General features: G+C 34.2%; 1 long non-coding RNA gene across 1 annotated transcript; it reads left to right on the forward strand.

The window, feature by feature from the left end:
* Window positions 1-255: 255 nt before the first annotated feature.
* Window positions 256-9,136, forward strand: LOC127842697 (uncharacterized). The gene is made up of 3 exons (XR_008031831.1): window positions 256-303; window positions 8,036-8,195; window positions 8,845-9,136. It is a non-coding gene; the product is annotated as an uncharacterized LOC127842697 (long non-coding RNA).
* Window positions 9,137-21,593: the final 12,457 nt, after the last annotated feature.

Genomic DNA, 21,593 nt, shown 5'->3' on the forward strand with positions numbered 1-21,593 from the left:
CCGATTGGTCTTCGCGTTATCCAATTCAAATCGCCGATACATTAGCCTGTACCCGTTGTATATTATAGTCAACGGTTATATTCAACGGGGAACCAGTTAAGCTTTGGAAGTAAACAAAATAAAGCATGTCAACTAAATTTATATCACATAATGTCATAAAATACCTTTCATTTAATAAATATTTGTTATATTACTTTTTATGTAAATATGCGTTTGAAATATTTGACTTTAAAACATATTCAGTCCTTTATGATCATACGACGCGCGACAAAGCTGCATTGACTCAATTTCGAAATTATCAAGGTAGAACTATTCTGTCCTGGACTTTTTTATTTATTTTTGTTCGGAAACAATTTTATTTGTTTATTCACAAGATCAGACCATTTTTAGAGTGCTGTTTTTCTAAAATTGCTATCTGTCATCAAATGTCACATGTTTTCGCGACTGTTCAATGTTTGTTTAATTTCATGAATAAATAGCTAGTCAGCTATAACTTATAAGTTGTTTCAAAAAATTCTTTCTAATAAATTTTGGTGAGAGTGAGAACACTCCGTGTATTATATTAGCAATGTCAAAATCAATGGATAAAACATACTGGCACTCATACAGACAGGTAAAAAATGTTTCTATACACTTAAATCATGTTTACAATGCAATCGGGACACCTCGGACAATTCCGCCATATCGGCGATCGTCTCTCGGGTGTATTTGGTGGAAGGATATGTCTAACGCCTCTAGGCGGAAGATATTACACCGAAAATATAGTTCGGGTTACAAACCATTAAATTTGCACTAAATTAACTGATAATATAGATATAGAAGGACCAATATCTCTGAGGAGTAATATAATGGAATATTTGTTTCTGTTATTGTTAAACATTAGTTGTCATTACACACAAAATATTCAAATGTTAATTAAATGTTTAGAAAGCTTATTAGTTGTTTCTTGAAGTGTAAACAACACCATTATTCAAACTTAAAGAACCAGTATTTCTTAAATTGCATTAATTATCGGTACAACATTGCGGATGTTCTGAAGGGCGACAAACTTTGAGATTTAATCCATATGTTTAGGTTCTATACCATAAACAATCGTACAACACTGTACAGTGGTACAGGGAAAACTCTTCGGTGTAATATAAGAAATAGTAAAATCCACTTAGATCCCCCCCCCCAAAAAAAAACAACATTATAGTGACAAGTAAGGCAGTCACAAACTGTATACAGACAAAAGCCATATGGCTCTCAGTGGGGTTTACTATTACCAGTATTGAGACACCTAAAGGGTTTCGCAGGATGGAATAAGTGGAGAGCTTGATTGAATTTGAAAAACAATTCTTTTGGTGCATTTGATGATGGCAACCATACAGTATGGCAGATATTTTTTATATTTTAGCCTAAGCAACTTAATTCCAAATGCTGTTATTCTGGCCAGGCCGATATTCTTTAGCTGGGCAACCAAAACACTAAATATGGTCAACTGTGCAGGCAACAATTGTAACTAGAAGTGGCGCGGCAGAGGCCAACGCGTATCCCCATGCCGCATGTTTGACCCAGTAAGCATTTTAATGAACCTCGTGGTGAATAAAATGGATCAGCCCTGTTTTAGCCTTAAGTGTAAATTGGTTATTCCAATACTGTGGAGACACCAATAACACCTATAAAAAAATTAAGAATACAGTTTTTTATGCCCCCAGTAGGGTGGCATATAGTTTTTGAACTATCCGTCAGCCTGTCTGTCTGTCCTTCCGTCTGAAAACTTTAACATTGCCCTAACTTTTGCAATATTGAAAATAGCAACTTGATATTTGGCATGCATGTGCATCTCAAGTAGCTGCACATTTTGAGTGGTGAAACGTCAAGGTCATCCTTAAAGGTCAAATATATGGCTTTAAAGCGGCGCAATAGGGGGTATTGTGTTTCTGACAAACACATCTCTTGTTTTTAATTGAAAAACCAAAGACATTGTTGGAATTTGACTAATTTAAGGCATCCTGTATACATTTTAAAACTCAATTTTCCACAATATGAAACAACTTTTATAAAAGGCACCAATAAAAGCTCCTCCATCCCCTATGCACGCTAAACCAAGAATCATTTTTTTATAAGATTATCCTTCAAAATGGGCAAAAGTCCGGGGCAATACTGTCAAAATGCCCTTTAACAACTCTTGTGACATGCAGCTGTAGTCTATTTTCTCTGTATTTTTTTTACAGCGAAACACATAATGGCATCATCATAGATGTATAGCTCAGAATTCATTTTATACTATATAAATATGTTATGTGGTCTTATTTATACAAAATAACCTGGATATTTATGAAAAAACACCTTCTCCCTGTAAAGAGAGATGGCATTTGTTCGCCATAAACATTGATATATTCAGTAAATTGTAAGCAACAAACATGAAAATTCAGTCCCCCAGTCATCAAGTTTTTAAAGAGTTCAACTTTGCTTAAGTAATAATGCATCAATGTTGATTCTAACAAAAAAAGGGTAGTCATTTATGCCTAAACTGTTCTGCTTTCCAGAAGCAAGGACGTCAAACACAAACTTTAAACCATTTATAGTCTTAATTATTAAACAAGAGGGCCATGATGGCCCTGTATCGCTTCACTGCTGAAAAAAAGACTGAAACAAATATTCTCGGCATGTGCAAATACTTAAATATAGGCATTATTTAAGCACATGTACACTTTTGTGACCCCCTGGGCTGGGTCACATTTAACCCCAGGGGCATAATTTGAGCAAACTTTGTAGAGGACTACTATATCTCACTACATACAAAATGTGGTAGCCCTAGGTCCTAGAGCTAAGGACGAGAATATTTTTAAAGTTTTCACAAAATAAGCAAGATATAAGCGTATATAATGTTCAATTTTGTGACCCGGTCAAATTTGACCCAAAGGGCATTATTTGAACAAACTTGGTAGAGGACTAAAAGATGCTACTGCATACCAAATTTGGTAGCCATAGTCCGAATGGTTTTCGACAAGAAGATTTTTAAAGATATCACAAAGTAGGTGCTTTATAAGCGTTAATTCAATTTTGTGACCCCTCGGGGCAGGGTCCAAGTTGACCCCAGAGGCATTATTTGAACAAATTTGGTAGAGGTTTATTTTAGATGTCACTACATACCAAATTTGGTAGCCCTAAGCCCAATGGTTATGGACAAGAATTGTTTTTAAGTTTTCACAAAATAGGCCTTATATAAGCATATGTTCAATTTTGTGACCCCCGGAGCAGAGTCAAATTTGACCCCAGGGGCATAATTTGAACAAATTTGGTAGAGGACTATTAGATGTCCCTACATACAAAATTTGATAGCCCTAGGCTCAATTGTTATGGACAATAAGATTTTGAAAGTTTTCACAAAATAGGCCTTATATAAGCAAATTTTCAATTTTGTGACCCCTGGGGCAGTGTCAAATTTGATCACAGGGGCATAATTTGAACAAATTTGAAAGAGGTTCACCCCAGGAACATTCCTGAAAAATTTCATCAGAATTGGACCAGTAGTTTAGGAGAAGATGTTTAAAGGAAAAGTTAACGCGCGGACGGACGCACACGCGACGAACACAGGACCATGACATAAGCCCCGCTTGTCTTTGACCAGTGGAGCCTAAAAGATATTCGGCGTTTATACTGATTTTGTAATATAGTACGAAAAATAACAATTTTATTTGATTCTGTAGTAGAAACAAAGAAGACCCCTTTTCTTTTCAAAGTAAAAGTTTTATAATAATTTTTATTTTATTTTTTTTTACATTTTTTTTTATTCAATATAGAACATACAATGTATACATGTATATGATCATACAACAAAGTGATTGTACAAAGCAATACAGTTCAGACATGTTATACAAGATATGCTAATATATATACTTTTTTTGGTTTCCTTAAGATTTAGAAAAAACAAAAACAAAAATCTGGGTTAATATGTTTTTTCTTTGGTTGTTTGTGATAGGTGTTGTTTTTTTTTAAAGAGAAAAGAAAAGAACAACAGAAGAACAGTTATGAAAAATGATGAGTTGTATAAAGTGGGAAGAAAGCATAATGGACTTGTGTGTTTTGTTGTATGTTCACAATGATCTTATAAGATTGAAAAAAAATATACACAAATATTTTAGAAAGATAAACTAACATTAGAGTAAAATGTATATAAGTGGACAAACATGATGAGAATTTTATCAGATTCCATTTTTGTTCAAAGATTTGTAATGTGTCATTACTGAGGGCTATTTCTTTCTCAATCTGGATTTTTAGTTTAAGACTATGGACAAAACAATTAAAATTTGGTACTTGTTTTTTTGTACTTCATGTTAAAGATAAAAGATGTTTAAAGGAAAAGTTAACACGCAGACGGACGCACGCACACACAGCGAACACAGAACCATGACATAAGCCCTGCTGGTCTTTGGCCAGTGGAGCTAAAAAGATATTCGGCGTATATCCTGATTTGTAATATAGTACAAAAAAATAACGTTTTTATTTGATTCTGTAGTAGAAACAAAGAAGAACCCTTTTCTTTTCAAAGTAAAAGTTTTATAATTATGATAAATTGCCAGGACATAATTATGGGCCTTTGTTTTTGACATCTGATATCTTGTGAACTAAAGAATGGTGCTCTAATACGAATGATACATAACATGAAGTAAAACAAAACAAAATTACTGCGTAAGAATGAAAATTTTATTTGCATATTAAATACAACACACTTTGACAACAAAAAGTATTGTTTGTATAATCAATATGAACATAATCTAAGTTGCTGCTAATATGGGATCCCCACCAGGATTTGAACCTGGATTTCCTCTCCATATAGAAAGGTGTGTTTGCTTACACTATAAGGATGTTCCAATTAACAGCAATAATATTGGTTACAATTATTTCTGTCAACTATATTAATTGTTTAATTAAGTCTTGACACAAAATGTGTAAATAAACATTTTAAGCTTTTTAAAAACAATTTATTCTCCATCAATTTTTTAAGGCAACTGTCACATTGATAATGACATGTATCATAAGGGCACGCCTTTAAAGCTACTCTGGATCAGGAACTCATGTTTTTCCACAAGCACTGAACCTGAAATTAGAAAAAGATTATTTAAAACCACTTTTTTTGTTATAGAAACAATTAAATGCCTTTTTTATTTCAATAGATTATTGATCCCCATAAAAATCTGGACACATAACCCAACAACTTGTTGAAAATGTGTTTGCTTATTTACATCTGTGAGTACATGTGTTGGTACATGTGACAGTGAGGCGGTAAGAAACTGCAACAACTAAATCGAAACAACTATTCAAATAACTACAATGGTATGTTTCTTATGCTAGCAATTAAGTAGCAAATAATGAGAATAACAAAATATGACATTTTGGGCTGCACTAACTATTAAGATCCATATAATGTTCAATGAACTTTATTTACAAACAGGGCCGAGTTGCAACATTTTACAAGATAAAACGTTTGATTACTTGTACGGTAAGAAATAACACTTTTTAATTAATGTAACATGCATCAAAATAATCCCAAATAGTTTAAACAAAAAACACAGAAATATTAATTGACTAGATAGTATATTGACATGAACAGACAGTAAAATAGAGTTTTGGAATGGTCATGTTCATCAGATCATGTACAAAATTGGGACAATCATAGCTCTACACAGTTTCCAACTAGTATTTTAAATGTAAAAGAAACAGATAAAGAAAAAAAGATGTACATCGAACATATGCTTGGAAAGTTCTGGGATTCATTCATCAAAATTTCTTCAAGAAAGTATAATGTACTGAAAAGTTTAGCTTAATAAAAAAAACACTTCACAATATATATATAATATTACAGATATTCACATATAAACATTGTTACTGAACTCAACAGAAAACACTTTAAAAGTTTCAATGACTTAACATACCGTTGTTGAAAAAAATGGGCCCTTGCTGCACTGGTATCAACACAATTATATAACGCGATAATTTGCTCATAAAATGTCCATAATCAAGAATAAGGTAAATTTTGTGGGCAGTCAATCGTTTGGCATATGGGTGTTTGAACTAAATTGCATCCGATAAACAAAATGGCAGCAAAAGCTATTGATGTAATGTACATTTAAAAACCCGCAGAACTAGATATAATAAGCGCTTGGTGAAATTTACAATTAATTATGCTCACCATCTTGAAATAAAAAGTTCTTCAGCAAGCGTTGATTCTTTCTTGGGTCTGATGCGCAATACACAACTGATTGATTATTATGCCACTTGAAGTGATTAATAGTAATAACACATTAAATTATTATATCAGTGAACTAAATCTTGCAATAGACTAACACTAGTGTAAATTATTACATTTTTTGACTTGATACATTGACATGTTTAACTATGCTGTTTACAAATTTAGATACCAGTAAGAGTGGGTCTTACTAAACACTGCAAAGACACACACAGTCTAGCAAAGGCTACAAAGACAAGTAAAGTCAGATCAAAACACAAATAAGTTAACCAGTGTATCCTTTATTTAATAAATTTAAGACTATTAGGGGAATATAATTCCAGGCAAGGTATAACGAAGGCAATCCAAGAGTTACAGTGGGTTTATTGGACCTTGCAGCATGTGTTTGACTTTGTGTACCTTTGCTACACTTTGAGTGTGTGTTTTTGTAGTGTTTAGTGTGAGCGTTACGGCATCTAAACAATAGCTTCTTTTAATTTTAGAGACATGTGATTAATGCTATAATGCTTCTTAAACTAAGGAAAAACGTTTCGGTGTAATGTTTAGATAATGTTTTTAATCATGTTTTTAATTTATTGTAATTAACATGTACATGTTCTTTAAAATATATTCATATTTCTGTTTAAATGATATGCATCCATTGTTTACAGTGATTTTTGTATTATTAGCTAATGTACAATTCGGATGTAATCATTTGGGACCTACTGGCGGGAATTTTTATATGAATTTGACTGGTCATGATTAAAGGTAAACTACGGTCAAAAGTGACGTTAAACAGCTATGCTGAAAAAAAAAAGGAAGTCTTCCTTAACTGGGCTCAATCCACTGACCCTTGGAGTAAAAGTCAAGCGCTTAAACCAATGGGCCATCAGTGCTTCCATAGTCAGTGGTTTATTTTATACTTTATACATGTATAAGCATTCCTTGAAATATCACACAATCAAACTTAACAATAAAAAAAGAACTCTCCCAAATTATTTGTGTCATTAAATGCAATATTGATAAATGTAAACATTCGATCTAAAAAGCTCCAATAAAACACAAGAATAAAATTTAATAAAATAAAAAAGTAACACTCATTTTGGCTAGAACCATTGACCCCTGGAGTAAAAGTCTACCGCTTAAACCACTTGGCCTTCCATGCGTATACAATGAGTGATGTATTTTAAACTTGATGTAAGCAATCCTTGTAGTGTCACAAATTATAACGAAAACAGTCAATTTAAAGGTGCCAGTTGAAAATCAAGGATAGCTGAAATTATTCGCGTTCAGAATAAATCTGAGCCAAGAGTCTGCCAAAATAGAAATTATCAAAAGACTATTGCTGCAATTTATATTGACTACATGAAGTCATCATTGATAATTAATACTGTAGGAGTAGTCAATGTCAATACTGGAAACTTTCCATTTAAACAAGTGTAATTATGTTGTGGGAATAAACAGATCTACACTTAATATTATTAAAGGAATGTAATCTTGAAACAGACGAGCTACAAACAACACATTTAAATGTTTCTTCTTTACGCCAGGTTTGAAACCGTCGGGCCGCCATCTTGTTTTCAAAAGTAGTTCCAAATCCAATATGACGGCCGCCTACGTACATCAGAGAGACGGTGTGGTGTAGCCCACTGTCCGATGCGTTCAGATTGGTTTACAATGCTGAGGAATCATGTTCCAGTACACCCAATGCAACAGGCCATTTGGCAGCTATTTCTTAGGTAATTACTTATTGTTCTTTTAGTATACAACATAAATTAATGAACTGAGAGCTGTGAACAGATGCTTTGTGTTTCTTTTCAGGTAAGCCATTTGTCTGTATTGGGTGGCCGAAACCGCGCTGATGTTTGCCGGCGCATTCTGAAGCATTGCATGTCAAATGAGGTGGCCAACCAGTACAGCTGGCATGGGAGGAAGAAAAAGGCAGTATTTGGAAAACTTCCATTGGCTGATGCTGTGCAGAGTAAGTTGTCATAGTATGTGTAAAAAGATAAGGTCACAGTTAGAACTAATACATAGTGCCAGTTACGCGGTCTCGGTAGTTTTCAGACTATACTTAAGGGGTCAATATAAAAAACAGGGTCTGTATACAACCCCGCGTTCTAGGCACCTTTAATTACTATAAGGGGGTGTAGGGGAGGTAATGCAATCAAATGTCACAATAAGGTCTTATATCGAAAACCACAATCACGTCTGAAATTGAAATTTCATGTACCTCGCAATTAATGTCGCTATATATTTCCTTGTATGAGACGTAAAATAAATGACGTATTTATATATAATACTATGTAAGGTACCCCTATACACCTTAATTCGTGTTAATATCGGGTAAAAAAGGGTATGGAGATACATGTATTTAAAGTGGGAACTCCATGACCTATTTCTTAATCAGAGACCCCGTAACTGGCCATATGTGTGAATATATATATATACATACAGAATTACATCCGGCTGTTTTCCTTTTTCAAAAGTAGTCTTCATATTGTAATTTAAAAAGGGTTAAGAAATAATATTGGTTTATAAACTGCCCAGTATCGTTAATTCTTGCAACCCTGTTTGAACATATAATGGATATAGAATAATATGAGCCTACATGTCATTAACATTTTCAGAAGCTGTCATGCGGTCCTTGAAATGCACAGCTGCAGAAGTTGAACATGAGTGTAGGGAATGGTTTAGAACAGCCTCTGACCGTGACGGTGGAAGAAAAAAAGAGGACAGCCAAAAAAAGTGATGAACCGTCCCAATGAATTTTAACTCATGTGTGTTCTAACTTTTAATTTAGTCTCCTGCTGCAATTTGTTATGATGTAAAGGTCTCTTTGAACTTGAAATTAATGATTTTACACAACTTTTCTTTTAATATGCATAATGATGGAAGCAGTGTATATTTTTTTTTTTTGGCTTTATTACCTAAATAGCTGTAACTCTCACTCTGTGCGTTACTTAGGTAAACGTAACTTTTCAATATATTCTTGTTCTAATTGTTTTCATTTGTCATTTTTGAAGAAAACAAGTTTAATGTAGTTTGTATTAATATTGAAGACAATTTTCTCGTAATATTTTTTATTCAAAACTTTCTAGAAATGCCCATAATTTATGTCTAAGTTCAGGGGACATACAAGGTGTTTATTTCTGAAAATACTCAATTATAAAAACCAATTCCCTCAATTCATTTTGAATTTGATAAGTGACAGAACTCAATTTTTTTTTATTTTCAATTGATCATTTCCTGGCGAAAACAACAAATAATTTTAATATATGTTAGTTTAAGGTATTTATAACCATATGTAAATAAGTCCCAGTAAACTACTCAATTATATATCATTCAGCAATATATTGCTCTGTCCTACTGCAATGTATTCATTAACAAATACTGGCTGCTTTATACTGCATAACATTATTAGTTCTCTTTAAAGGAATGGTCTGACTTAATGGCTTTTTTTCCAGTATTTTGGGAATGTGACCCCATTCCATGAAATTGGAAAATGTTGTGTCAATATATATATTTACCTGCAGTTCAGAAAAAGTACAACTGATTAACTACAAGTCTTATTCCACATTTCACAGCTAGTATTTACTATTTAAGACTATTCAACAATGAGGAATTGCTTGACTTGATTTAGCGGGAAAAAATGTGTTCTGCCATTGAGAACATGGCCCATTACCTTTAAAGTGAGATTTCTAGTCACTTGTACATTTACATTTTGTGCCATTACTATGTTGTGTTTTTTTGCTGGATAGCAATTTGCTGAATTTACTTGTTACAATTGTTTGTGTATCGTATGACTGCTATGTTGTATTTTGTGTTTACAACCGTTAAAGTTAAAGGGGGAACCCCACAAAGTCACGTGATCCTGCAACCTGGTAATATCAAAGTAAAGTGAGGACATAGCACTAAATTTTCCATGTGTTGCCTATTTAAACGTCGTGTCAATGAATGTCTTTTTGAGCTTTTGTAATGAACTAGATTTTGTATATTTTTAAAATCTTAGAAATTACTTAATTTTGTATAGCCATTGAATAATTTATAATAATAAGTGGGCACGTTTTCAGCAAATTCATCTTCGTGCTTGGAGTGAATATACAAACTGATGTAGGACTATACCTCTTTAAATTAAAATGTAAAGGACATGAACGGAGATAACAAAAATATAAATATATTTTGTGACATTTAAAACTTAAATTAACGATTTGCTTCGAGGAAACGCAATTGCGGTTGTTTCAACCATTGTATAATAACATGATTTCCTCGTAAATCTGTATGCGGTTGTACAGAATAAGATATTTATATGTTGATGGCATTTCTGTTGGAGTGCAAGTTTTATTTCAGGTGTTTTCATTGCATACATAATCAATATACAGTAGACTCTGCCAATACCGGACTCTCCGAATACCGAAAATCTCCCGATTTCGAATGGTCGGGCCAGTCCCGTATTTTCCCCTTCTATTTCATTGTTAAAAATGTTGAATAAACCAAACTCTCTTAAAACCGGAAACCGAACGGATATCTCCTTGAATTTCGTCATTTTCAACGTAAAATACATTGAGTACACCGGACGGTCCACATTCTCAAGACTCCCGAGGCGTGTAAATTAAAATTCCTAGTTAGCACGGCGCGTGCGGTGTCACACATTCCGCTCGCGAAATTATCGATAATCGGATTAAACGTACCATAAAGGTGTCAAGTAGTTACCGCGCTATTGAAGTCATATTAGATAATGCAACACAAACTGTGCACGTCTTTAATAGACGTGCGGTAACACCACAAAGTGATTGACGCGATCGTGTTATTAAGCTTATGCTAAACAATTTAATTACAAAATTAATGCATGCTGTTGCGACGATCACTTTCTTGTAATCTTCTTCAGAAATGTGCATTGAAGCAGAGAGTGATCTCGGACTGTTTTAAGAAATCGTGTACGATGACACGAGAAAAGAGACGAACTAAGACAACCATATTAAAAGAAATAACTTGAAATTAAAAGTTCTTACATTGGAATGAACTATTTCCCAGCTAAATAAAATAACTAAATATAAAGATGATTTCTGAGCGTTGTCATTCAATTCAATTCATGTATTCATCTGTTGATGTATTCGTTAATATATCATAATCCATTCGTGTACAAGAGTTCATTTTAAATGCAAGTAGATAGATAAATAAATAAATTGCTTAATTATGTCAGAACTTTCGCAGGTGGTTCATCAGTCGTTAAAGATGTAGTTTTATACCGATAGGCAAAAGCGACATGATAGAAATGATAAATATATATATTTTTATTATTATTTAAATAATAATAGATGTACTACTAAACTAATAAACATTTTAAGGTAGCGCACCTCTAATGGGCACATATCCAAATATAATCTAATTAATTATTTTCTTAATCAGCATCATTTCACTGAACTACATGCAAATTTGTAGGTAGGCTTTCCATGCTTTTAAAAAAAATATACCGATTTTTTTAAAACCACCCCCACGCTCGGCTTTTGTCCAGTTTATTTTCACCCCTGGGGTATATAAAAGTTCCATAATTCATTCAAATTTCCAAATATGGGCATGCAGTTGGTGAGTACAGATTCTGTAAAGGTGTCTAAAGTTTAAACAAGATGAAATAAGTATTCTTTTACAGACATTTATTTTTTACAAAATTTTATCTATGGAAGAGCGCCATGAAATGTAAGTGATTTCAGCCAAGTAAAAATTGGGTCGGTTGAAAACAAAGTGTCATACAATTCAAAATAGTATCATTTAAGTCATATTTTAAACTAAGTTTTTATAGAAACACTATATACAGCAAAAATACCAAGAACTAGACAGATTTACGGTTTACTTGTTGAAATAAAAATAAAAATGCAACATGCATGGTTCGTATTTTCAACAGTAAATCACCCAATTTCGCCATAACGTTGTTTTAATTTTAATAATTGAAGAATGTGCATAAAAATTGCAACATATTTAACAATAAATATAGCTTATATGCCATATTAAATCAAATTACGTTAGAAAATAAATAAAACGCGTCGCAAAAAGTATACGTCGTCGGCAGGATTCGAACCTGCGCGGGAATATCCCAAAAGATTTAAAGTCTATCGCCTTAACCACTAGGCTACGGCACCTAATAGTAGGCTCTTCAATCTTCGAAGAGATCGCGGGAAATCATTAGAGGTGCGCTACCTTAATTTGTTATTATTCGATAAAAGACAGTCAGGGCTCCATTACATAATGCAAACCGTAAAAATGATTGCACAAGAATATCTGTTGAACCGATGTTTGCTCCATGATGCCACTTTTTCTCTAATTTTATGTGTCGCGTTCTGAGAAAACTGGGCATAATGCATGTGCGTAAAGTGTCGTCCCATATTAGAATATCTTTTGAACCGATGTTTGCTTCATGATGCCACTTTTTCTCTAATTTTATGTGTCGCGTTCTGAGAAAACTGGGCATAATGCATGTGCGTAAAGTGTCGTCCCATATTAGCCTGTGCAGTCCGCACAGGCTAATCAGGGACGACACTTTCCGCTTAAACAAGAATTTTGGTAAGAATAGACTTCCTTTAATCGAAAAATACCATAAAAGCGGAAAGTGTCGACCCTGATTAGCCTGTGCGGATTGCATAGGCTAATCTGGGACGACACTTTACGCACATGCATTATACCCATTATGGTTGTCTATCATAGGCCCTAAGTACTATCCCTACCACATATAGAGCGCGAAGCGCGACACGTATCATCGATTGTAACAATCTGTTGCGTTAAAGGAAGCAGCCGCTTATCAAGGAGGAGCTGTGTCCCAGCAACCCGTTTCCCTAGAGTCAAGCACTCCTCGGAGGTTTTTTTAAGAACCACATATAGAGCGCGAAGCGCGACACGTATTACTATCCAGTTGGTTTGGGCTCTTTAGCATTATCCGACCATAGTTGTCTTCCTTAGAAGTTGAGAAATTTTGAAATCGTTGTTCGAAGTCCAAAATTTTCATCCGATTGTTCTCAAACTTGCACAGGTTTTTTTTTATCAATGAGGACCCAAGCCAAACTCTATATGAGCAATATCGGAACATAAGTCAAGAATTATGTCTCTTTGAATTTAAAAATAAAAGTGAAAACTGCTTGGTTAGGTGATTATTTCAACATTTTCATCAGATACTTTCCAAACTTACAGTGTCTTTATATCAATGAGCATTTTAACCTCATTTAAAATGAGAAACATCGGGACAATAAGTCCAGATTTTTTTTATATTAAATTTGACAAAATAAACAATATCCACTTGTTTAAAAGATTTCACAACTTTCGTCTGAATCTTTCCAAACGTGTTAAGTGTTTTTATATCAGTATTACTCGAACCCTATTGAAAATGATGAATATCGGAACAATAAATCTATTATGATCTTTTACTGATTTTCAAAGTATTGTGAAATGCAGCTTCTTTATGCAATTTACGTTTTCAATCATTTTTTTTCAAACTTTTACAGTGTTTTCATATCAATGAGTACTCAACCCCTATCGTAAATGAGCAACGTAAGAATAAGTTCAGAATCATTTCCCCTTGAAGTTGAGAAAAATATGAAATTACGCTTACAAGATGAAGCAGATTTTTTAAAACCTACACAGTTCTGTTCCATTAATGAAAACTGCACACGGATGCCAGTAAAAAAGGAAACCAATGTAAATAAAATGAACTATGAAATATTTGGGGGTTACAACACAAAATCATAGATAATGGTTATTTGGGGGTTATAACACAACATCATAAATAATGGTTATTTGGGGGTTATAACACAAAATTATAGATAATGGTTATACCAGTATCTTTTTTTCTATTTTGTTTAAAATAATCGGCCAAAATATTAATATTTACAGTAGAAAAAAAAATCGTTCCATGTAACTTCATTGAGTACCTTTTACACTGAAATTCCCGATGCCCTTTGATGCTTTGCATCAATGCTTATCTTGCTGGATATTGAACTGAACACAACATGTAGCCGAGTGGAAAATTTATTCAGCCAAAATATGCTTGTATATTATGTAGACGTTTGCTAATAAAGACGATAACAGAGTACACCTTGTGACATACAGCTATTTTGCTATAAAAACGCCGTCGAAATATTGTGCGGAACTATTATATTTTTTTGTTAACATAATATTTAACAACTTACACGATCATCGAAAGTCCAGCAAAATGTGATTTAATGCAGCTTATTGGTAAGTCGGTGGAAGTTTGTCGCATAAAAGCCTAGTCTAAGAAAAGTTAGGCATCTGTGTGTGTATGTGTGCGTGTGTGCGCGTTCGTGTGTGTGCGCGCGCGCGCGCGCGTGTGTGTGTGTGTGCGTGTGCGCGTGTGTGCGTGTGCGCGTGTGCGCGTGTGTGTGTGTGCGTGTGTGTGCGTGCGTGCGTGCGTGCGTGCGTGTGTGTGTGGGGGGGGGGTGCGTGCGCGTGCGTGCGTGTGTGTGTGTGTGTGTGTGTGTGTGTGTGTGTGTGTGTGTGTGTGTGTGTGTGTGTGTGTGTGTGTGTGTATGTGTGCGTCTTTCGAAGTTTATGAGAATATCCCGCGCCTGACGCTGCATTTTGTGAGGAACCGGATTGTGTCACAGCATTCCTTCTTACTAGGCTAAAAGTTGCGACGAATTCTGAATACAGCTGCAATTTCCAGCCATTTTTTTATCAAAAGCATTTAATTTTGTGGTCTTACTCCTGTATGTGTGTGTGTGGGGGGGGGATGGTCTGAGTGCCTAGAGGATTGTGCACCTTTTCGGTATGGTAACCACTAACCAAGCTCACGTCCAAGCTTGCGCCGGAAACGGGGGTTTGATACCAGGTCGCATAGGTGAAAAGCGCTTGAACCAACCACTGCGCTTACCAGACAGCAAATGTCAGGCTTCTCCATGAGTCTAAACCTATTTAGTTTAAACCCCATAACATTGAACCCAGCAAACACCCGACGTCGAATAGACGTCGAATATTGGTTGAATTTCGGTCGCGACGTCGGCAACCAAAATACAACGTTGATTCAACGTTAGAATGGCGACGTTTAAACAACGTCGGGAAAAGACGTCTATACGACGTTGTTTTTTTGGTCATAAAATAACTATGTTGAAGAAATGTTTTCCCAACTGGCACGTTGTGAACGTTATCGGGAAATTTTAACGTTGTATTCCTAACGTTCGCAGAACGTTATAAGAACGTGTAAAAATCACACAATATAAACATGTAATTAAATATATTTTCATAAAAAATGACGTTTTTCGTTGTTGTTTTTCTTTTTACAAAATACGCTTAATATGATTATAGGTGCTACCTAATTTACGGGCAAAAGCTTTTTAAGTTTTTTTGATAACTATGTATTTTTAATAAATATATTGACATGATTGTGTTCAAAATATTATAATTGTTGCAATAATTAAGTAATGCATCAACAAAAAAAATCAAATCTTAAAACAAGTTACATGTTCCAAGCTTAAAGATCTAGCATCTTATATTTTTTTGTTTTCTAGCCACAGGAATTTATAGCTGGTTCGGTGTCTGTGGTATAGTGGATGGGGTGTCTGCTAACTGGCTTAGTCACTGGGAGGTCTCTGTATTGATCTCTTAAGTGGGAGCATTCTTTAGATAACCCTAAAGACAAACTATGGCGTACCATTTGGGTTGAAAGTCAAGAAGACCTACAAGTTAAAAAGAGAAATGTACGTCAAAGTACAATAATTGTACGTCGAAATAAATATAAAATACACTTCGAAGTATATATTTGTACGTCAAAGTACAATTTGTACTTCGACATACATGTTTGTACTTCGACGTACACATTTTTTGAACAGCCAATCAAAACACTACTCTCTTGAGCCGCTTTTCCTTCAGATTTATTCACAATAAATGTTTAAAATCTCTTAATTGCGGACAAAATGAATAAAAATATCAGAATGGCAAAAAAACAACACATAGAAGTTTCAAGTATTTAATGCATTGAAATAGATTATATACAAATTTGAAGAAGATTCAATTGTTACCTTTTTAAAATTAAAATTATTCAGCATATTGTGAGTATTTATTGATCATGCGGGGCGGAGTATCAAGACCGTCCACTGCATTACTGTGTAGGAAATTCCCAACGGTAACCAAACAGTTACCAAGCATTAACAGGATAAATAATGTATTATAACCTCTCCGTTGGTCGTATTTTGTGATAACCATTACTTGCATAAGTCAGAGGTTAATTCCGCCACGCCAGGTCAATAAATACGCACAATATATATGAGTTAGCGGTCGATAGTAGCATAATTTGGTATAAATTATAATAATAATAATGTTTAATAAATACGCACAATATCTATGAGTAAGCGGTCGATAGTCGCATAATTTGGTATAAATAATAATAATACTTGTGTTCAATGTCAAATATCTCTAAAAGCAACAGATGTAAGGTGTCTTCTGAATGGCTAACACTCAAGCAGTGCTCCAGCTAGGCCTAAATCGAAGGGCGCCGCGCCCTGCCCTCCCGAACCTCCACCCTGCCCCTCCGAACCTCCGCCCTGCCCCCCCTCCCTCAAAAAAAAAAAAAAATTTTTTTTTTTTTTTTTTTTTTTACATAATATGATAATTCATAAATCTCTTATTACATTGTAATTAGTTAAATCCTCATTGTAGACATTTTATTTGAATGGTTTAATAATAATGGGAATAATACAATTATTTATAACATATAAATTAACATGCAATAGGAAGCATTCCAGAAACACCCGCGCGCTCGAACGTGCCCTTTTGACAAAATACTGCGCGTCGAAAGTGCCCTTTTGACAAAATACTGCGCGTCGAAAGTGCCCTTTTGACAAAAAAGCCCCCCTGCCCTTTTCAAATCCTAGCTGGAGCACTGCTCAAGGGTTGGTGAAAACTGTACGTCGAAGTACATTTCTCGTTCTACCTAGTAGGACTTGTAGACTTTCGACGTCATGGTATGTCATATAGGCACTAAGTACTGGTCCTACCCAGGAACCAGTTTGTTTCATCAAATGTCTCAATTCAACTTGACAGCTTGCTAAAGCAGTTGCATTTAGCATACAGTACATGTGATGTGTCAAATCAATTTTGATTGACAAATTTGACAGGATTTTTTTTAATCCAATAAGTTTTAGACTGCCAAATAACACACACTACGCATTGAAAGCCATACCTGGAGCTTTCGTCTGTATACCACTGACTTCATCAGAAGAATGATTTCTACTGTTGGGAAACGTTAACACCACTTATTGTCTTCTTATTTATTATCAATGTATAATTATGTGTAACAGCATAACAACATACTTGTTTCGCAATTAAAATATTTAATAAATACAGGTATCTTGCAGGTTTCTAATTTTCTTTCGCAAACTATTGTTGAATAGTTTAAATTGTGTCGCCACTAAAAAACTAGCCATTTTGTAGCAATTCTAAAATCACAGTCTTAACTGCATACACTTAGCTTTACAGTTACAATTTGAATGAAAATATTAGAATGCATCATGTTATATCATCCATATTTTTTTATTTAAACATTCAAATAACGCTCGATTGGTCATTGTCGGCTCGGGTACTACTTACATGTACCCCGGGTTCTCTTAAGTATACTTACATGTACCCCGGGTACGGTAAATATACTTAATCGTACCCGGTCAATATTAGACTGTACCCGAGTAGTATTTCCTCCCCAAATCCGGTGTTGTAAAACGCGCTTTCGATTAACTTAAGCAAACTTCTTTTTTTTTTTAAACTGCATCAACATGCTTTTTGAGTATGACTTTCGATGATATAGAGGCCATTTTACAGAAAATCGATATAAATGTCAATATAATTTAAATTTGAAAAAAATAGCCGACAACGACCGATTTAGCGTCAAATTTCCCGGGTACGATTAAGTATATTTACCGTACCCGGGGTACATGTAAGTATACTTAAGAGTACCCGGGGTACATGTAAGTAGTACCCGAGCCGACAATGACCAATCGAGCTCAAATAACACATAATACAGTACATATATAAAAAGATATGTGGTATTGTGTGGATATACAAAACACTTCACATCATTTATTTGCACATAAAATAATAGTTACAAAATAAGTAAAACTCATCAACCTACATTTCAAGAATATTTACGTATATGAAATAACAAAGTGGTGTTATTGTATTACCTTTTACAAAATTAACATTGCTGGTTTTGCATTAGCCATAAAACATTTATCATGGATTAGCAAGTAACAACCAATTTATTAATTACACAATAGAACGGAAATCATATTAATTGCATTATGCATTTACTAAACAAGCTATTTGCTACTGTTTAGAATTACACTATCTTTCTAAAAATGATCACTGGTACTTAGTGCTTTTACATACTTGTGGTAAGTTTTGTATTACTAGTTTGACAATAATCGGCAGACACTTGTCGATATACAGACAAAATTTGCATGGAAACTTTTCATATTTTTCAGCATAATTGCCTTCAAATTGTTAATTTAACAACCCTTTGACATTGGTTGCACATCTGATCTTATTATACCATAGCTGATTTTTGTTTATAGATAGACATATATAGACTTTTCAAAGTTCTATACAAGTTCACACATGTTCCATCCAAGTAATCAAACAGAACCAATAAAGATCACCACAAATAATAACTGTGTGTATAGCTTGGAAATTTTGATAGTTCGGGAATCCCTCCTTTGTTGATTTCTGTAAACCAAAACTGTCAGTTTTGCTGGATATAATGGCTTGTATAATGCCCAGCTCTTGCCTTGGCAGAACAGCTTCTAAAAACGAAAAACCAACAAATATCTTAAAATTTGATCAATAATGCAGACAATTTATAAATGTCTTGTTTTTGATGACTTCGAATCTGAAAGATTTTTTACGTAAGATTGTGGTACGAAAATTCCAACGGTATCGGATTTTGTGGTTTTAGGCCTAAACTATTTATAGTGATATGTAACCTTTTGGGATATCGGTAAAGTGCGAGCAGACGAGGTGAAAATACTTTAAAAATTAAAGCTAAAAGACTAAAAAGTTAGATCTGAATATCTTAAAAATTTGTGAATAAATGTGTTTCTGGTGGGTAACCAGAATATTGCTCATGATCAAACGTAAAACTTCTTTCTGAGAGCGAATGGAAAATGCGTCACAAATTCTGATACATAAACAGTAGGGTGTCGTTACTGAAATACCGCGAGAATACTTGAAGAATAGAGATGCCAACTATAGTGTTTAAAACAAATAATTTTTTAACAAGCGTTTGTGATTTGTCAGGATAATAATAACAATAAGATATCGAAAAGATCAAAGCAAATAAATTCGACAGAAATCGGAGATTCGCAATATATTAAAGACGGGTTCTGTTCCCCTAAATTGTGTTCGGTGAAGACTGTTACTATGTGTCGTGAACCAGTCTTCGGCTTATACCCACTGAAGAAGAGCATTCAGGGGAGATAATTGAGTAATGACCTAATTCTGGAACGGTTGCGAAGAAAAACAAATAATGCGAGAATATTTAGTGCGATTCGCTACACAATTATGTTGTCATTGATATAACTTTTTCTAAGGTATGTATTTACATGTGATTTAGCATATGTCAAAGTGTTTTTGATTTGTTCAAGTTCATAAATAGCATCGCGAAAATATATGTCGCGTGGCAAATTATTTTGAGACGTATCCATATGTGGTATTCTTATGTAATTTTATGTCTAAATTCCCATATGTTTGAACGGTCAACGCCCGCTTCGCGGGCTTTTGCCCGTATAAGTAGATTTGCATTTTGACCCGTTTGTGTATCTTCAAGCGCTATTCTCTTTTTATCTAAAAATAAATCAGCAAATCTCCCGCATGCGAGCACTCGATTCCTTTGTTCACTGACCTACTGGCTAATTGGATTTTCAAACTGTGCTGTTATTGAATGTAAACCTTTTTGTTCAATAACAAGAATAGTTGAGACCTACAATCGACGATAAACAAGAGCTAGTTTGCGAGCTAGGTTTTTATTGTTCTTTCAGTTTGTAATATTAAAATTTATATCATTATGCACTTGCTTTAAATTCAAATTCGGAATTATGGGGAAACTCGTACCATGGAGACTTCGTACGACTTTTGAATATACTACGTTCACATGGTCATTTTTTGGTAGCAATTTGTTGTTGAAAAAAATCTTTAAAACACATGTTATTTCGTGAAAAATAAATATGTACACTTAAACACCGTTATTTTAAACACCGATAATCCGAACTAACCATTAATTGAAAAAGAAATAAAATTCAAAATTTTATCTTAACCTCAATTATCAATTTTATTAAATTCTAAAATTGAAATATACAATTATGTTAAATGGAGTTTATAAAAAGTGTTTGTTTGGGCATGACATGATTAAAATATTGATCTTGTTGGTTAATTTAAAATTTAGCTATGAATTGATACAGTCATAAAATACATTATTAAATTTAAAAGATGTTGTACCGCTTGATTATTTTATGATAGAATATTTGGTTTCATATATGTGTATGTTCAAGATGACGCATATATGTGTGTTTTCTCGGTGTTATTTATGCGGTACATGTATGTCTTGTCATTTTTTCTCCGTTTTTTTTTTAAGAACAGTCGGTCACTTTGATATTTTTTGTACTTCCAGGACAACTGGGGCGACACCCGAACAGATCCGGATTCAAGACAAAAAAGAACAACAATGCGATGATATGTATTTGTATAAATGAAATTCATGCAATAAACTTGTGTAGAATAAAGATGTGTTGGTTTTCAACCTCAATATGAAAGTCAGATTTAGGTTCCTTTTAGGTTAAATGATAACGTTATTCCGCAACGTTTCGGGAACGTTAAGCGAATCTTACATTTTAACGTTGCAAAGTGGTTGAATTTTGAGTGCAAAGAGGTTGAAGTTTGGTTGCAAATTGGTTGTAGAATGGTTGGATTTTGGTCGAAAAATGTTTGAATTTTGGTTGTAACATGACGTTGAATCAACGTTATAAAATGACGTCTAAAAACTTTCATTTACAACCAAAATTCAACGGTCTCTCAACGTCATGGTACAACGTCTTTTCAACGTCTTTTCAACGTCATATGTTTGCTGGGAAAGCTTTAGACTCATTATAACGCTAAAGAGTTCGTTTCCTGTGTAGAACCAGTCTTTATTGTCTTTCGGGGAGACCAAAACAACGCTCCCTTAGTGGAGATGGAACTCGCGACCAGCCGGTCGCAAGAAGGAAACCATTGGGTACCACACTGAGTATCTCATCCTCTTTTCTGATCAACAGTTCAGTGTAGTTTTCAATTTCAGCAGTACATTACACTCAGCTGATGGTGGCACGCTGCACAGGGTCCAGCGCACAATTTAGTCGAT

The sequence above is a fragment of the Dreissena polymorpha genome, chromosome 8, assembly GCF_020536995.1.
Source record: "Dreissena polymorpha isolate Duluth1 chromosome 8, UMN_Dpol_1.0, whole genome shotgun sequence".
NCBI classification, from domain to species: domain Eukaryota; kingdom Metazoa; phylum Mollusca; class Bivalvia; order Myida; family Dreissenidae; genus Dreissena; species Dreissena polymorpha.